The 18,235-nt window shown below is 37.9% G+C and overlaps 6 non-coding genes across 6 annotated transcripts; all 6 read right to left on the bottom strand.

Annotated features, from left to right (window-relative positions):
* Positions 1-5,908: 5,908 nt before the first annotated feature.
* On the bottom strand, positions 5,909-5,982 carry TRNAI-AAU (transfer RNA isoleucine (anticodon AAU)). Its single transcript has one exon. It is a non-coding gene; the product is annotated as a tRNA-Ile (tRNA).
* Positions 5,983-6,800: 818 nt separating this feature from the next.
* On the bottom strand, positions 6,801-6,874 carry TRNAI-AAU (transfer RNA isoleucine (anticodon AAU)). The gene has a single exon. It is a non-coding gene; the product is annotated as a tRNA-Ile (tRNA).
* Positions 6,875-14,436: 7,562 nt separating this feature from the next.
* TRNAI-AAU (transfer RNA isoleucine (anticodon AAU)) lies at positions 14,437-14,510 on the bottom strand. Its single transcript has one exon. It is a non-coding gene; the product is annotated as a tRNA-Ile (tRNA).
* An 819-nt stretch (positions 14,511-15,329) lies between these two features.
* Positions 15,330-15,403, bottom strand: TRNAI-AAU (transfer RNA isoleucine (anticodon AAU)). The gene has a single exon. It is a non-coding gene; the product is annotated as a tRNA-Ile (tRNA).
* Positions 15,404-16,222: 819 nt separating this feature from the next.
* Positions 16,223-16,296, bottom strand: TRNAI-AAU (transfer RNA isoleucine (anticodon AAU)). The gene has a single exon. It is a non-coding gene; the product is annotated as a tRNA-Ile (tRNA).
* A 1,755-nt stretch (positions 16,297-18,051) lies between these two features.
* TRNAI-AAU (transfer RNA isoleucine (anticodon AAU)) lies at positions 18,052-18,125 on the bottom strand. Its single transcript has one exon. It is a non-coding gene; the product is annotated as a tRNA-Ile (tRNA).
* Positions 18,126-18,235: the final 110 nt, after the last annotated feature.

Below are 18,235 nucleotides of genomic sequence, written 5' to 3'. Positions count from 1 at the left end.
AGTTTATGAACCCTTTAGGTGTTTCACAGAAATTTAGAGGAAAGTAGAGGTGAAATTTACTCTTTTTATACCATTTTTTTTATAACACAAAAGGATTTATCAGAGAAACGCAACTCAATACTTATTGCCCAGATTCTGCAGTTTAGAGAAATATCCCACATGTTGCCCTCGGGCGGTAATGGACTGAAGCACCGGCCTCCGAAGCAAAGGAGCACCTAGCGGATTTTGAGCCCTCTTTTTTATTAGGCACCATGTCCGGTTTGAAGAGGTCTTGTGGTGCCAAAACATTGGAAACCCCCCAAAAGTGACCCCAATTTGGAAACTAGACCCCTTGAGGAATCCATTGTAGTTTTCATGGGGTGCATGCGGCTTTTTGATCAGTTTTTATTCCATTTTTAGGTGGCGTGGTGACTAATAAACAGCAATTCTACTATTGTTTTTGTATACTTTTTTTTTTACAGCGTTCACCGTGCGCTATAAATGATATATTAACTTTATTCTGCGGGGCGATACGATCACGGCGATACCAGATGTTTATAGTTTTTTTTTATGTCTTATGGCGTTTACACAATAAAATATGTTTTGTAAACAATCATTCACTTTTTGTGTTACCTTATTCTAAGAGCCAGAACGTTTTTATTTTTCAATCAATAAAGCCGTGCGAGGACTTATTTTTTGCGTAACGAACTGTATTTTCCATCAGTACCATTTTTAGGTACATGCGACTTTTTGATCTCTTTTTATTACATTTTTTGGGAGGTGAAGTGACCAAACAATTGTGATTGTGGTACGGTTTATTAATATTTTTTTTTACGGCGTTCACCGTGCGGGATAAATAACAAAATAATTTTGTAGTTCAGGCCGTTACGGACGCGGCGATACCAATTATGTATAGTTTATTTGTTTGTTTATATATTTTTATTAATAATAAAGGCCTGATAAGGGAAAAAGTGGGACTTTTACTTTTATTACTTTTAAAACTTTTATTTTCTTATTTTTACACATCTTTTTTTAACTTTTTTTTTACTTTATTACTTTGTCCCACTAGGGGACATCAGGGCAGGAGGCCCTGATCGCTATTCTAATACACTGCACTACATGCGTAGTGCAGTGTATTAGAACTGTCAGCTACTCACTGACAGCAAGCATAGTGGGTCCTGACGTTGTCAGGACCCACTAGGCTTCCGTCTATGGCATAGCCGGACGCCATTGTTTGGTGTCCGGTTGCCATAGTCACCATCGCCGGCCGCTATCGCGTAGCAGGCCGGCGATGGCAGCTTAACCCCTAAAAAGCCGCGATCTCTATAGAACGCGGCTTTTAAGGGGTTAATCAGCGGGGACACAGCGATCGGTCCCCGCTGTAGGAGCTGTGACAGCTGCTGAACAAGACAGCAGCGTCACAGCTCCTGTATGTGTCGGGAGGACGGCCGAAACGGCCGTTACTCCCGTGACGTACTATTACGTCATGGAGCGCGAACGATACAGCTGCCATGACGTAATAGTACGTCAAGGAGCGGGAAGGGGTTAAAAACAAGAACTTGTCTCGCTAAAAACAAGCCCTTATATGACTATGAGGACGGAAAAATAATAAAGTTATGACTATCGGAATACAAAGAGGCAAAATCAAGATATTATTTTTGTCCTTAAGGTTGAAATTGGACCTCTAAGATGATTTCATGCAACAAACTCTGCATTTCTATAAATCACCGGTTAGACCATACATGGAATATTGTGTACAGTTTTGAGCACCTGTGTATGAGAAGGACATTGCTGAACTAGAATGCATGCAAAGAAGGGAAAGCAAGGTAATTAAAGGACCTCATCACAGACGGGGATTCTTTACTGTAAGAGCAGTTCGACGATTGAACTCTCTGCCACATTGAAAAGTGTTTTTATGAAAAATATAAAATTTCATCATATTTGTACCAGATTCTGGAGATGGAACTTTGATCCAGGAATTTATTCTAATAGCCATATTTTGAGTAAGGGAGGAATTTTTCCCCTAATGACAACATTGGAATGCACTCCAAGACAGTTTTTGCCTTCCTCTGGATCAACACGGCAGGTTTATAGGTTGAATTTGATGGACCTTTTTTCAATATTATCAACTATTCAACTCTGTAACAAGCATGTAACAAAAGTGAGCTTCCATGGCCCGTACGGGGATCGAACCCGAGACCTTGGCGTTATTAGCACCACGGTTAACCAACTGAGCTAACCGGCCACTTTTACACCAAAGATTCACGTCACGTCAGTAGAAAATACATGCAAACGTGTATTCATATTGATATCCTATTAACCTGAATAATAAAATAAACTTGCAATATTTACTACTCAAAAAGCATTGGACAAATTGCTTTTGTGTTTTCCATTCCACCCCACAAAGAGTTTTCTTCAGTACATTATATGGTACATTAAATGCTGCCATTAAAAACAAGAACTTGTCTCGCTAAAAACAAGCCCTTATATGACTATGAGGACGGAAAAATAATAAAGTTATGACTATCGGAATACAAAGAGGAAAAATCAAGATATTATTTTTGTCCTTAAGGTTGAAATTGGACCTCTAAGATGATTTCATGCAACAAACTCTGCATTTCTATAAATCACCGGTTAGACCATACATGGAATATTGTGTACAGTTTCAAGCACCTGTGTATGAGAAGGACATTGCTGAACTAGAATGCGTGCAAAGAAGGGAAAGCAAGGTAATTAAAGGACCTCATCACAGACGAGGATTCTTTACTGTAAGAGCAGTTCGACGATTGAACTCTCTGCCACATTGAAAAGTGTTTTTTTGAAAAATATAAAATTTCATCATATTTGTACCAGATTCTGGAGATGGAACTTTGATCCAGGAATTTATTCTAATAGCCATATTTGGAGTAAGGGAGGAATTTTTCCCCTAATGACAACATTGGAATGCACTCCAAGACAGTTTTTGCCTTCCTCTGGATCAACACGGCAGGTTTATAGGTTGAATTTGATGGACCTTTTTTCAATATTATCAACTATTCAACTCTGTAACAAAAGTGAGCTTCCATGGCCCATACGGGGATCGAACACGTGACCTTGGCGTTATTAGCACCACGCTCTAACCAACTGAGCTAACCAGCCACATTTACACCAAAGATTCACGTCACGTCAGTAGAAAATACATGCAAACGTGTATTCATATTGATATCCTATTAACCTGAATAATAAAATAAACTTGCAATTTTTACTACTCAAAAAGCATTGGACAAATTGCTTTTGTGTTTTCCATTCCACCCCACAAAGAGTTTTCTTCAGTACATTATATGGTACATTAAATGCAGCCATTAAAAACAAGAACTTGTCTCGCTAAAAACAAGCCCTTATATGACTATGAGGACGGAAAAATAATAAAGTTATGACTATCGGAATACATAGAGGCAAATTCAAGATATTATTTTTCCATTCCACCCCACAAAGAGTTTTCTTTCAGTACATTATATGGTACATTAAATGCTGCCATTAAAAACAAGAACTTGTCTCGCTAAAAACAAGCCCTTATATGACTATGAGGACGGAAAAATAATAAAGTTATGACTATCAGAATACAAAGAGGCAAAATCAAGATATTATTTTTGTCCTTAAGGTTGAAATTGAACCTCTAAGATGATTTCATGCAACAAACTCTGCATTTCTATAAATCACCGGTTAGACCATACATGGAATATTGTGTACAGTTTTAAGCACCTGTGTATGAGAAGGACATTGCTGAACTAGAATGCGTGCAAAGAAGGGAAAGCAAGGTAATTAAAGGACCTCATCACAGACGGGGATTCTTTACTGTAAGAGCAGTTCGACGATTGAACTCTCTGCCACATTGAAAAGTGTTTTTTTGAAAAATATAAAATTTCATCATATTTGTACCAGATTCTGGAGATGGAACTTTGATCCAGGAATTTATTCTAATAGCCATATTTGGAGTAAGGGAGGAATTTTTCCCCTAATGACAACATTGGAATGCACTCCAAGACAGTTTTTGCCTTCCTCTGGATCAACACGGCAGGTTTATAGGTTGAATTTGATGGACCTTTTTTCAATATTATCAACTATTCAACTCTGTAACAAGCATGTAACAAAAGTGAGCTTCCATGGCCCGTACGGGATCGAACCCGTGACCTTGGCGTTATTAGCACCACGCTCTAACCAACTGAGCTAACCGGCCACATTTACACCAAAGATTCACGTCACGTCAGTAGAAAATACATGCAAACGTGTATTCATATTGATATCCTATTAACCTGAATAATAAAATAAACTTGCAATTTTTACTACTCAAAAAGCATTGGACAAATTGCTTTTGTGTTTTCCATTCCACCCCACAAAGAGTTTTCTTTCAGTACATTATATGGTACATTAAATGCTGCCATTAAAAACAAGAACTTGTCTCGCTAAAAACAAGCCCTTATATGACTATGAGGACGGAAAAATAATAAAGTTATGACTATCGGAATACAAAGAGGCAAAATCAAGATATTATTTTTATCCTTAAGGTTGAAATTGAACCTCTAAGATGATTTCATGCAACAAACTCTGCATTTCTATAAATCACCGGTTAGACCATACATGGAATATTGTGTACAGTTTCAAGCACCTGTGTATGAGAAGGACATTGCTGAACTAGAATGCGTGCAAAGAAGGGAAAGCAAGGTAATTAAAGGACCTCATCACAGACGGGGATTCTTTACTGTAAGAGCAGTTCGACGATTGAACTCTCTGCCACATTGAAAAGTGTTTTTTTGAAAAATATAAAATTTCATCATATTTGTACCAGATTCTGGAGATGGAACTTTGATCCAGGAATTTATTCTAATAGCCATATTTGGAGTAAGGGAGGAATTTTTCCCGTAATGACAACATTGGAATGCACTCCAAGACAGTTTTTGCCTTCCTCTGGATCAACACGGCAGGTTTATAGGTTGAATTTGATGGACCTTTTTTCAATATTATCAACTATTCAACTCTGTAACAAAAGTGAGCTTACATTGCCCGTATGGGGATCGAACCCGTGACCTTGGCGTTATTAGCACCACGCTCTAACCAACTGAGCTAACCGGCCACTTTTACACCAAAGATTCACGTCACGTCAGTAGAAAATACATGCAAACGTGTATTCATATTGATATCCTATTAACCTGAATAATAAAATAAACTTGCAATTTTTACTACTCAAAAAGCATTGGACAAATTGATTTTGTGTTTTCCATTCCACCCCACAAAGAGTTTTCTTCAGTACATTATATGGTACATTAAATGCTGCCATTAAAAACAAGAACTTGTCTCGCTAAAAACAAGCCCTTATATGACTATGAGGACGGAAAAATAATAAAGTTATGACTATCGGAATACAAAGAGGCAAAATCAAGATATTATTTTTGTCCTTAAGGTTGAAATTGGACCTCTAAGATGATTTCATGCAACAAACTCTGCATTTCTATAAATCACCGGTTAGACCATACATGGAATATTGTGTACAGTTTTGAGCACCTGTGTATGAGAAGGACATTGCTGAACTAGAATGCGTGCAAAGAAGGGAAAGCAAGGTAATTAAAGGACCTCATCACAGACGGGGATTCTTTACTGTAAGAGCAGTTCGACGATTGAACTCTCTGCCACATTGAAAAGTGTTTTTTTGAAAAATATAAAATTTCAACATATTTGTACCAGATTCTGGAGATGGAACTTTGATCCAGGAATTTATTCTAATAGCCATATTTGGAGTAAGGGAGGAATTTTTCCCCTAATGACAACATTGGAATGCACTCCAAGACAGTTTTTGCCTTCCTCTGGATCAACACGGCAGGTTTATAGGTTGAATTTGATGGACCTTTTTTCAATATTATCAACTATTCAACTCTGTAACAAAAGTGAGCTTCCATGGCCCATACGGGGATCGAACCCGTGACCTTGGCGTTATTAGCACCACGCTCTAACCAACTGAGCTAATCGGCCACTTTTACACCAAAGATTCACGTCACGCAGTAGAAAATACATGCAAACGTGTATTCATATTGATATCCTATTAACCTGAATAATAAAATAAACTTGCAATTTTTACTACTCAAAAAGCATTGGACAAATTGCTTTTGTGTTTTCCATTCCACCCCACAAAGAGTTTTCTTCAGTACATTATATGGTACATTAAATGCTGCCATTAAAAACAAGAACTTGTCTCGCTAAAAACAAGCCCTTATATGACTATGAGGACGGAAAAATAATAAAGTTATGACTATCGGAATACAAAGAGGCAAAATCAAGATATTATTTTTGTCCTTAAGGTTGAAATTGGACCTCTAAGATGATTTCATGCAACAAACTCTGCATTTCTATAAATCACCGGTTAGACCATACATGGAATATTGTGTACAGTTTTGAGCACCTGTGTATGAGAAGGACATTGCTGAACTAGAATGCGTGCAAAGAAGGGAAAGCAAGGTAATTAAAGGACCTCATCACAGACGGGGATTCTTTACTGTAAGAGCAGTTCGACGATTGAACTCTCTGCCACATTGAAAAGTGTTTTTTTGAAAAATATAAAATTTCATCATATTTGTACCAGATTCTGGAGATGGAACTTTGATCCAGGAATTTATTCTAATAGCCATATTTGGAGTAAGGGAGGAATTTTTCCCCTAATGACAACATTGGAATGCACTCCAAGACAGTTTTTGCCTTCCTCTGGATCAACACGGCAGGTTTATAGGTTGAATTTGATGGACCTTTTTTCAATATTATCAACTATTCAACTCTGTAACAAAAGTGAGCTTCCATGGCCCATACGGGGATCGAACCCGTGACCTTGGCGTTATTAGCACCACGCTCTAACCAACTGAGCTAATCGGCCACTTTTACACCAAAGATTCACGTCACGTCAGTAGAAAATACATGCAAACGTGTATTCATATTGATATCCTATTAACCTGAATAATAGAATAAACTTGCAATTTTTACTACTCAAAAAGCATTGGACAAATTGCTTTTGTGTTTTCCATTCCACCCCACAAAGAGTTTTCTTCAGTACATTATATGGTACATTAAATGCTGCCATTAAAAACAAGAACTTGTCTCGCTAAAAACAAGCCCTTATATGACTATGAGGACGGAAAAATAATAAAGTTATGACTATCGGAATACAAAGAGGCAAAATCAAGATATTATTTTTCCATTCCACCCCACAAAGAGTTTTCTTTCAGTACATTATATGGTACATTAAATGCTGCCATTAAAAACAAGAACTTGTCTCGCTAAAAACAAGCCCTTATATGACTATGAGGACGGAAAAATAATAAAGTTATGACTATCGGAATACAAAGAGGCAAAATCAAGATATTATTTTTGTCCTTAAGGTTGAAATTGGACCTCTAAGATGATTTCATGCAACAAACTCTGCATTTCTATAAATCACCGGTTAGACCATACATGGAATATTGTGTACAGTTTTGAGCACCTGTGTATGAGAAGGACATTGCTGAACTAGAATGCGTGCAAAGAAGGGAAAGCAAGGTAATTAAAGGACCTCATCACAGACGGGGATTCTTTACTGTAAGAGCAGTTCGACGATTGAACTCTCTGCCACATTGAAAAGTGTTTTTTTGAAAAATATAAAATTTCATCATATTTGTACCAGATTCTGGAGATGGAACTTTGATCCAGGAATTTATTCTAATAGCCATATTTGGAGTAAGGGAGGAATTTTTCCCCTAATGACAACATTGGAATGCACTCCAAGACAGTTTTTGCCTTCCTCTGGATCAACACGGCAGGTTTATAGGTTGAATTTGATGGACCTTTTTTCAATATTATCAACTATTCAACTCTGTAACAAGCATGTAACAAAAGTGAGCTTCCATGGCCCATAAGGTGACCAAACCCGTGACCTTGGCGTTATTAGCACCACGCTCTAACCAACTGAGCTAACCGGCCACTTTTACACCAAAGATTCACGTCACGTCAGTAGAAAATACATGCAAACGTGTATTCATATTGATATCCTATTAACCTGAATAATAAAATAAACTTGCAATTTTTACTACTCAAAAAGCATTGGACAAATTGCTTTTGTGTTTTCCATTCCACCCCACAAAGAGTTTTCTTCAGTACATTATATGGTACATTAAATGCTGCCATTAAAAACAAGAACTTGTCTCGCTAAAAACAATCCCTTATATGACTATGAGGCCGAAAAATAATAAAGTTATGACTATCGGAATACAAAGAGGCAAAATCAAGATATTATTTTTGTCCTTAAGGTTGAAATTGGACCTCTAAGATGATTTCATGCAACAAACTCTGCATTTCTATAAATCACCGGTTAGACCATACATGGAATATTGTGTACAGTTTTGAGCACCTGTGTATGAGAAGGACATTGCTGAACTAGAATGCGTGCAAAGAAGGGAAAGCAAGGTAATTAAAGGACCTCATCACAGACGGGGATTCTTTACTGTAAGAGCAGTTCGACGATTGAACTCTCTGCCACATTGAAAAGTGGTTTTTTGAAAAATATAAAATTTCATCATATTTGTACCAGATTCTGGAGATGGAACTTTGATCCAGGAATTTATTCTAATAGCCATATTTGTTGTAAGGGAGGAATTTTTCCCCTAATGACAACATTGGAATGCACTCCAAGACAGTTTTTGCCTTCCTCTGGATCAACACGGCAGGTTTATAGGTTGAATTTGATGGACCTTTTTTCAATATTATCAACTATTCAACTCTGTAACAAGCATGTAACAAAAGTGAGCTTCCATGGCCCATACGGGGACCGAACCCATGACCTTGGCGTTATTAGCACCACGCTCTAACCAACTGAGCTAACAGGCCACTTTTACACCAAAGATTCACGTCACGTCAGTAGAAAATACATGCAAACGTGTATTCATATTGATATCCTATTAACCTGAATAATAAAATAAACTTGCAATTTTTACTACTCAAAAAGCATTGGACAAATTGCTTTTGTGTTTTCCATTCCACCCCACAAAGAGTTTTCTTCAGTACATTATATGGTACATTAAATGCTGCCATTAACCCCTTCCCTCTTTGGCCGCTTTTGACCTTCCTGACAGAGCCTCATTTTTCAAATCTGACATGTTTCACTTTATGTGGTAATAACTCCGGGATGCTTTTACCTATCCAAGTGATTCTGAGATTGTTTTCTCGTGACACATTGGACTTTATGTTACTGGCAAAATTTGCCCGATACATTCAGTATTTAATTGTGAAAAACACCAAAATTCAGCGAAAAATTGCAAAAATTTGCATTTTTCTCAATTTAAATGTATCTGCTTGTAAGACAGGCAGTTATATCACACAAAAATGTTGCTAACTAACATCCCCCATATGTCTACTTTAGATTGGCATCGTTTTTTGAACATCATTTTATTTTTCAAGGACGTTACAAGGCTTAGAACTTTAGCAGCAATTTCTCACATTTTCAAGAAAATTTCAAAATGCTATTTTTACAGGGGCCAGTTCAGTTGTGAAGTGGGTTTGAGGTCCTTAGATATTAGAAACCCCCAATAAGTCACCCCATTTTAAAAAATGCACCCCTCAAAGTATTCAAAACAGCATTTAGAAAGTTTCTTAACCCTTTAGACATTGCGCAGGAATTAAGGCAACGTAGAGGTGAAATTTACAAAGTTAATTATTTTTTTCCAGAAATTCATTTTGAATCCATTTTTTTTGTACCACAGAATGTTTTACCCAAGAAATGCAACTCAATATTTATTGCCCAGGTTCTGCAGTTTTAGGAAATATCCCACATGTGGCTCTAGTGTGCTACTGGACTGAAGCACCGGCCTCAGAAGCAAAGGAGCACCTGGTGGATTTTGGGCCTCCTTTTTATTAGAATATATTTTAGGCACCATGTCAGCTTTGAACAGGTCTTGTGGAACTAAAACAGTGGAAACCCCCCAAAAGTGACCCCATTTGGGAAACTACACCCCTCGAGGAATTTATATAGGGGTGTAGCAAGCATTTTGACCGGCCAGTTTTTTTGCAAAAATGTTTGGAACTAGGCCATGAAAATGAAAATCTAAATTTTTTCAAATAAAATTTAGGTTTAGCTAATTTTTTTTCATTTCCAAAAGAACTAAAGTAGAAAAAGCACCACAACATTTGTAGAGCAATTTCTCCCGAGTAAAACAATACCCCACATGTCGTAATAAACGGTTATTTGGACACACGGCAGGGCTTAGAATGGAAAGAGCGCCATTTGGCTCTTGGAGCTCAAATTTAGCAGGAATGGTTTGCAGAGGCCATGTCGCATTTGCAAAGCCCCCTAGGGGACAAAACAGTGGAAACCCCCAACAAGTGACCCCATTTTGGAAACTATACCCCTCGAGGAATTTATCTAGGGGTGTAGCAAGCATTTTGACCGGCCAGTTTTTTTGCAAACATTTTTGGAACTAGGCCATGAAAATGAAAATCTAAATTTTTTCAAATAAAATGTAGGTTTAGCTAATTTTTTTTCATTTCCACAAGGACTAAAGGAGAAAAAGCACCATAAAATTTGTAAAGAAATTTCTCCCGAGTAAAACAATACCCCACATGTAGTAATAAAAGGCTGTTTGGACACACGGCGAGGCTGAGAAGGGAAAGAGCGCCATTTGGCTTTTGGAACTCAAATTTAGCAGGAATGGTTTGCGGAGGCCATGTCGCATTTACAAAGCCCCTGAGGGGACAAAACAGTGGAAACCCCCAACAAGTGACCCCATTTTGGAAACTACACCCCATGAGGAAATTATCTAGGAGTACAGTGAGCAGTTTGACCCCACAGGTGTTTTACAGAACTTATTGGAAGTAGGCCGTAAAAATGAAAATCTACATTTTTTGAAATAAAATGTAGGTTTAGGTTTTTTTTTTTCATTTCCACAAGGACTGAAGGAGAAAAAGCACCATAAAATTAGTAAATCAACTTCTCCCGAGTAAAACAATGCCCCACATGTGGTCATAAACGGCTGTTTGGACACACGGTAGGGCTCAGAATGGAACTAGCACCATTTGGATTTTGGATAGTGTCTGGGCGCCATGTCACATTTGCTGAGCCCCTGTAGTACTAGTACAGTGGAAACACCCCAAAATTGACTCAATTTGGGAAACTGCACCCCCTGAGGAATCATCTAGGGGTATAGTGAAAATTTTGATCCCAAAGGTTTTTTGCTGAATTAAGCCATGAAAATGAAAAATAATTTTTTTTTCCAACAAGATGTCGTTTTAGATCAACATTTTTCATTTTTACAAGGAATAGAGAAGAAAAAGCACCCCAACATTTGTAAAGTAATTTCTCCCGAGTACGGTAACACCCCATATGTGGTTATAATCGGCTGATTACGTATATGGGAGCATTCAGAAGAAAAGGAGCGGTATTTATCTTTCGGAGCGTAGATTTTGCTGGAATGGTTTGCGGACGCCATGTTGCATTTGCAAAACCACTGATGTACCAAACAAAAGTGACCCCGTTTTAGAAACTACACCCCTAAAGGCATTTATCAAGGGATGTAGTGAGAATTTAGACTCCACAGGTGTTTTTCAGAAATGAATACGCAGTGGATGGTGCAAAGTGAAAATTGCAATTTTTCCACTGATCTGCCCATTCACCGCACAAGATGTTGTGCCCCTGGAGAATGTTACCCCATAAATTGTTAAGCGGGTTCTCCCGGGTATGGTAATGCCTTACTTGTGGCCATAAATTGCTGTTTGGGCACACTGTAGGGCTAAGAAGGAATAGACCGCCATTTTGAGCATGGATTTTGCTTGGTAGTTTTGTTTGAGTTTTGCTGGTATTCAGTTTATAATGTGGTGGCATATGTAATCTGTGCGGAGAACATCAGGGTATATGTAATCTGTGCGGAGAACATCAGGGTATATGTAATCTGTGCGGAGAACATCAGGGTATATGTAATCTGTGCGGGTACATCAGGGCATAATAAGAGGGTATAATAATGGGGTAAATAATACAATTATCCATAGATGTGTGTTACGATGTGAAGCCATCCGTTATGCGCAGGCCGGTGTCACACTGATAAACGGTTTTCTTTCTTGTCCCCCTTCTGTAACGCTCTGCACCTTTTGGGGACTTTTTCTCCTTCGTAGTTTTCGGAAATATTGCTGGGAAAGTTTTGCGCTAGTATAATACGGGCGCCCTCGCTTCCAGCGGATGTGCTATGTCCCTTCCCTTTCCTAGTTCCTAAATACTAGGGCCCTGAAACTGAAGAAATGTTCCCCTCCGGCCTGCGCATTGAGATGTTTTTTCATCACCGCATTACTAGTGCCATAACTTTTTTGTTTTTCAGTTGATTGGGCGGTGTGCGGGCTTGTTTTTTGCGAGACGGGCTGTAGATTTTATTGGTACCATTTTAGAACACATACGACTTTTTGATCACTTTTTATTTCATTTTTTGGTAAAGGAAATTACCAAAAACAAGCAATTCTGGAATCGTTTTTTATTGGTTTTTTTTTATCGGCATCCACAGTGCGCCCTAAATTACATGTTAGATTTATTCTGCGGGTCGATACGATTACGGCGATACCAAATTTATATAGTTTTTTTTATGTATTGCGGCTTTTGCACAATAAAATCACTTTTTTTATAAAATCATTTGTTTTCTGTGTCGCCATATTCTAAGACACATAACGTTATTATTTTTGCGTGCACAAAGCGGTGTCAGGGATTATTTTTTGCGGGACGGATTGCCGTTTTTATTGGTACAATTTTGGAGTAAATGTGACTTTTTGATCACTTTTTATAGCATTTTTTGGAAGGAGATGTGACCTAAAAACAAAGATTCTGGCGTTGTTTTTCATGGTTTTTTTTTACGGCGTTTACCGTGCGGGATAAATTACATAATAGTTTTGTAGTTTGGGTCGTTACGGACGCGGCGATACCAATTATGTATAGTTTTTTTAATTTTTACGGTTTTTCCCATAATAAAAGACTTACTATGGGAAAAAAGTCAGTTTAGCTTTATTTTTATTTGAAATGTGTGTGTTTTTATTGTTTTACCACATTTTTATTAACTTTTTTTTACTTTTTTGACTTGTCCCACTAGGGGACATGAGGGCCTGATGCCCCGATCGCTACTCTAATACACTGCACTACATACGTAGTGCAGTGTATTAGCGCTGTCAGTTATTCACTGACAGCAAGCCTATGAGGACACGCCGAAGGCGGGTCCTCATCGGCTCCCGTACAAGGCAGACTCGGACGCCATTTTCTATTGAGCGCAGCATCTGAGGGGTTAATCTGCCGGGTCGGAGAATAGCTCCGGTCCTGGCAGTTACAGGAGGGTGCCAGCTGTATAATACAGCTGTCACCCCGCGGTGATGGTGCCGGCTCTGCTTCTGAGCCCGCACAATCACTGCGCCGTACATGTACGGCGCTTTGCGGGAAGCACCTCCCGACAGCGCCGTACATGTATTTGAATTTGATGGACCTTTTTTCAATATTATCAACTATTCAACTCTGTAACAAGCATGTAACAAGCATGTAACAAAAGTGAGCTTACATGGCCCGTACGGGGATCAAACCCGTGACCTTGGCGTTATTAGCACCACGCGCTAACCAACTGAGCTAACCGGCCACTTTTACACCAAAGATTCACATCACGTCAGTAGAAAATACATGCAAACGTGTATTCATATTGATATCCTATTAACCTGAATAATAAAATAAACTTGCAATTTTTACTACTCAAAAAGCATTGGACAAATTGCTTTTGTGTTTTCCATTCCACCCCACAAAGAGTTTTCTTTCAGTACATTATATGGTACATTAAATGCTGCCATTAAAAACAAGAACTTGTCTCGCTAAAAACAAGCCCTTATATGACTATGAGGACGGAAAAATAATAAAGTTATGACTATCGGAATACAAAGAGGCAAAATCAAGATATTATTTTTGTCCTTAAGGTTGAAATTGAACCTCTAAGATGATTTCATGCAACAAACTCTGCATTTCTATAAATCACCGGTTACACCATACATCGAATATTGTGTACAGTTTTGAGCACCTGTGTATGAGAAGGACATTGCTGAACTAGAATGCGTGCAAAGAAGGGAAAGCAAGGTAATTAAAGGACCTCATCACAGACGGGGATTCTTTACTGTAAGAGCAGTTCGACGATTGAACTCTCTGCCACATTGAAAAGTGTTTTTTTGAAAAATATAAAATTTCATCATATTTGTACCAGATTCTGGAGATGGAACTTTGATCCAGGAATTTATTCTAATAGCCATATTTGGAGTAAGGGAGGAATTTTTCCCCTAATGACAACATTGGAATGCACTCCAAGACAGTTTTTGCCTTCCTCTGGATCAACACGGCAGGTTTATAGGTTGAATTTGATGGACCTTTTTTCAATAGTATCAACTATTCAACTCTGTAACAAAAGTGAGCTTCCATGGCCGGTATGGGGATCGAACCCGTGACCTTGGCGTTATTAGCACCACGCTCTAACCAACTGAGCTAACCGGCCACTTTTACACCAAAGATTCACGTCACGTCAGTAGAAAATACATGCAAACGTGTATTCATATTGATATCCTATTAACCTGAATAATAAAATAAACTTGCAATTTTTACTACTCAAAAAGCATTGGACAAATTGCTTTTGTGTTTTCCATTCCACCCCACAAAGAGTTTTCTTCAGTACATTATATGGTACATTAAATGCTGCCATTAAAAACAAGAACTTGTCTCGCTAAAAACAAGCCCTTATATGACTATAAGGACGGAAAAATAATAAAGTTATGACTATCGGAATACAAAGAGGCAAAATCAAGATATTATTTTTGTCCTTAAGGTTGAAATTGGACCTCTAAGATGATTTCATGCAACAAACTCTGCATTTCTATAAATCACCGGTTAGACCATACATGGAATATTGTGTACAGTTTTGAGCACCTGTGTATGAGAAGGACATTGCTGAACTAGAATGCGTGCAAAGAAGGGAAAGCAAGGTAATTAAAGGACCTCATCACAGATGGGGATTCTTTACTGTAAGAGCAGTTCGACGATTGAACTCTCTGCCACATTGAAAAGTGTTTTTTTGAAAAATATAAAATTTCATCATATTTGTACCAGATTCTGGAGATGGAACTTTGATCCAGGAATTTATTCTAATAGCCATATTTGGAGTAAGGGAGGAATTTTTCCCCTAATGACAACATTGGAATGCACTCCAAGACAGTTTTTGCCTTCCTCTGGATCAACACGGCAGGTTTATAGGTTGAATTTGATGGACCTTTTTTCAATAGTATCAACTATTCAACTCTGTAACAAAAGTGAGCTTCCATGGCCGGTATGGGGATCGAACCCGTGACCTTGGCGTTATTAGCACCACGCTCTAACCAACTGAGCTAACCGGCCACTTTTACACCAAAGATTCACGTCACGTCAGTAGAAAATACATGCAAACGTGTATTCATATTGATATCCTATTAACCTGAATAATAAAATAAACTTGCAATTTTTACTACTCAAAAAGCATTGGACAAATTGCTTTTGTGTTTTCCATTCCACCCCACAAAGAGTTTTCTTCAGTACATTATATGGTACATTAAATGCTGCCATTAAAAACAAGAACTTGTCTCGCTAAAAACAAGCCCTTATATGACTATAAGGACGGAAAAATAATAAAGTTATGACTATCGGAATACAAAGAGGCAAAATCAAGATATTATTTTTGTCCTTAAGGTTGAAATTGGACCTCTAAGATGATTTCATGCAACAAACTCTGCATTTCTATAAATCACCGGTTAGACCATACATGGAATATTGTGTACAGTTTTGAGCACCTGTGTATGAGAAGGACATTGCTGAACTAGAATGCGTGCAAAGAAGGGAAAGCAAGGTAATTAAAGGACCTCATCACAGACGGGGATTCTTTACTGTAAGAGCAGTTTGACGATTGAACTCTCTGCCACATTGAAAAGTGTTTTTTTGAAAAATATAAAATTTCATCATATTTGTACCAGATTCTGGAGATGGAAATTTGATCCAGGAATTTATTCTAATAGCCATATTTGGAGTAAGGGAGGAATTTTTCCCCTAATGACAACATTGGAATGCACTCCAAGACAGTTTTTGCCTTCCTCTGGATCAACACGGCAGGTTTATAGGTTGAATTTGATGGACCTTTTTTCAATATTATCAACTATTCAACTCTGTAACAAAAGTGAGCTTCCATGGCCCATACGGGGATCGAACCCGTGACCTTGGCGTTATTAGCACCACGCTCTAACCAACTGAGCTAATCGGCCACTTTTACACCAAAGATTCACGTCACGTCAGTAGAAAATACATGCAAACGTGTATTCATATTGATATCCTATTAACCTGAATAATAAAATAAACTTCAATTTTTACTACTCAAAAAGCATTGGACAAATTGCTTTTGTGTTTTCCATTCCACCCCACAAAGAGTTTTCTTCAGTACATTATATGGTACATTAAATGCTGCCATTAAAAACAAGAACTTGTCTCGCTAAAAACAAGCCCTTATATGACTATAAGGACGGAAAAATAATAAAGTTATGACTATCGGAATACAAAGAGGCAAAATCAAGATATTATTTTTGTCCTTAAGGTTGAAATTGGACCTCTAAGATGATTTCATGCAACAAACTCTGCATTTCTATAAATCACCGGTTAGACCATACATGGAATATTGTGTACAGTTTTGAGCACCTGTGTATGAGAAGGACATTGCTGAACTAGAATGCGTGCAAAGAAGGGAAAGCAAGGTAATTAAAGGACCTCATCACAGACGGGGATTCTTTACTGTAAGAGCAGTTCGACGATTGAACTCTCTGCCACATTGAAAAGTGTTTTTTTGAAAAATATAAAATTTCATCATATTTGTACCAGATTCTGGAGATGGAAATTTGATCCAGGAATTTATTCTAATAGCCATATTTGGAGTAAGGGAGGAATTTTTCCCCTAATGACAACATTGGAATGCACTCCAAGACAGTTTTTGCCTTCCTCTGGATCAACACGGCAGGTTTATAGGTTGAATTTGATGGACCTTTTTTCAATATTATCAACTATTCAACTCTGTAACAAGTATGTAACAAGCATGTAACAAGCATGTAACAAAAGGGAGCTTCCATGGCCCATACGGGATCGAACCCGTGACCTTGGCGTTATTAACACCACGCTCTAACCAACTGAGCTAACCGGCCACTTTTACACCAAAGATTCACGTCACGTCAGTAGAAAATACATGCAAACGTGTATTCATATTGATATCCTATTAACCTGAATAATAAAATAAACTTGCAATTTTTACTACTCAAAAAGCATTGGACAAATTGCTTTTGTGTTTTCCATTCCACCTCACAAAGAGTTTTCTTTCAGTACATTATATGGTACATTAAATGCTGCCATTAAAAACAAGAACTTGTCTCGCTAAAAACAAGCCCTTATATGACTATGAGGACGGAAAAATAATAAAGTTATGACTATCGGAATACAAAGAGGCAAAATCAAGATATTATTTTTGTCCTTAAGGTTGAAATTGGACCTCTAAGATGATTTCATGCAACAAACTCTGCATTTCTATAAATCACCGGTTAGACCATACATGGAATATTGTGTACAGTTTTGAGCACCTGTGTATGAGAAGGACATTGCTGAACTAGAATGCGTGCAATGAAGGGAAAGCAAGGTAATTAAAGGACCTCATCACAGACGGGGATTCTTTACTGTAAGAGCAGTTCGACGATTGAACTCTCTGCCACATTGAAAAGTGTTTTTTTGAAAAATATAAAATTTCATCATATTTGTACCAGATTCTGGAGATGGAACTTTGATCCAGGAATTTATTCTAATAGCCATATTTGGAGTAAGGGAGGAATTTTTCCCCTAATGACAACATTGGAATGCACTCCAAGACAGTTTTTGCCTTCCTCTGGATCAACACGGCAGGTTTATAGGTTGAATTTGATGGACCTTTTTTCAATATTATCAACTATTCAACTCTGTAACAAGCATGTAACAAAAGGGAGCTTCCATGGCCCATACGGGGATCGAACCCGTGACCTTGGCGTTATTAGCACCACGCTCTAACCAACTGAGCTAACCGGCCACTTTTACACCAAAGATTCACGTCACGTCAGTAGAAAATACATGCAAACGTGTATTCATATTGATATCCTATTAACCTGAATAATAAAATAAACTTGCAATTTTTACTAC

The sequence above is a fragment of the Rhinoderma darwinii genome, chromosome 3 (assembly GCF_050947455.1).
Source record: "Rhinoderma darwinii isolate aRhiDar2 chromosome 3, aRhiDar2.hap1, whole genome shotgun sequence".
Classification (NCBI taxonomy): Eukaryota; Metazoa; Chordata; class Amphibia; order Anura; family Rhinodermatidae; genus Rhinoderma; species Rhinoderma darwinii.
The sequence above is the reverse complement of the archived record's forward strand: the minus strand, read 5'-3'. Positions and strand labels throughout refer to the sequence as shown.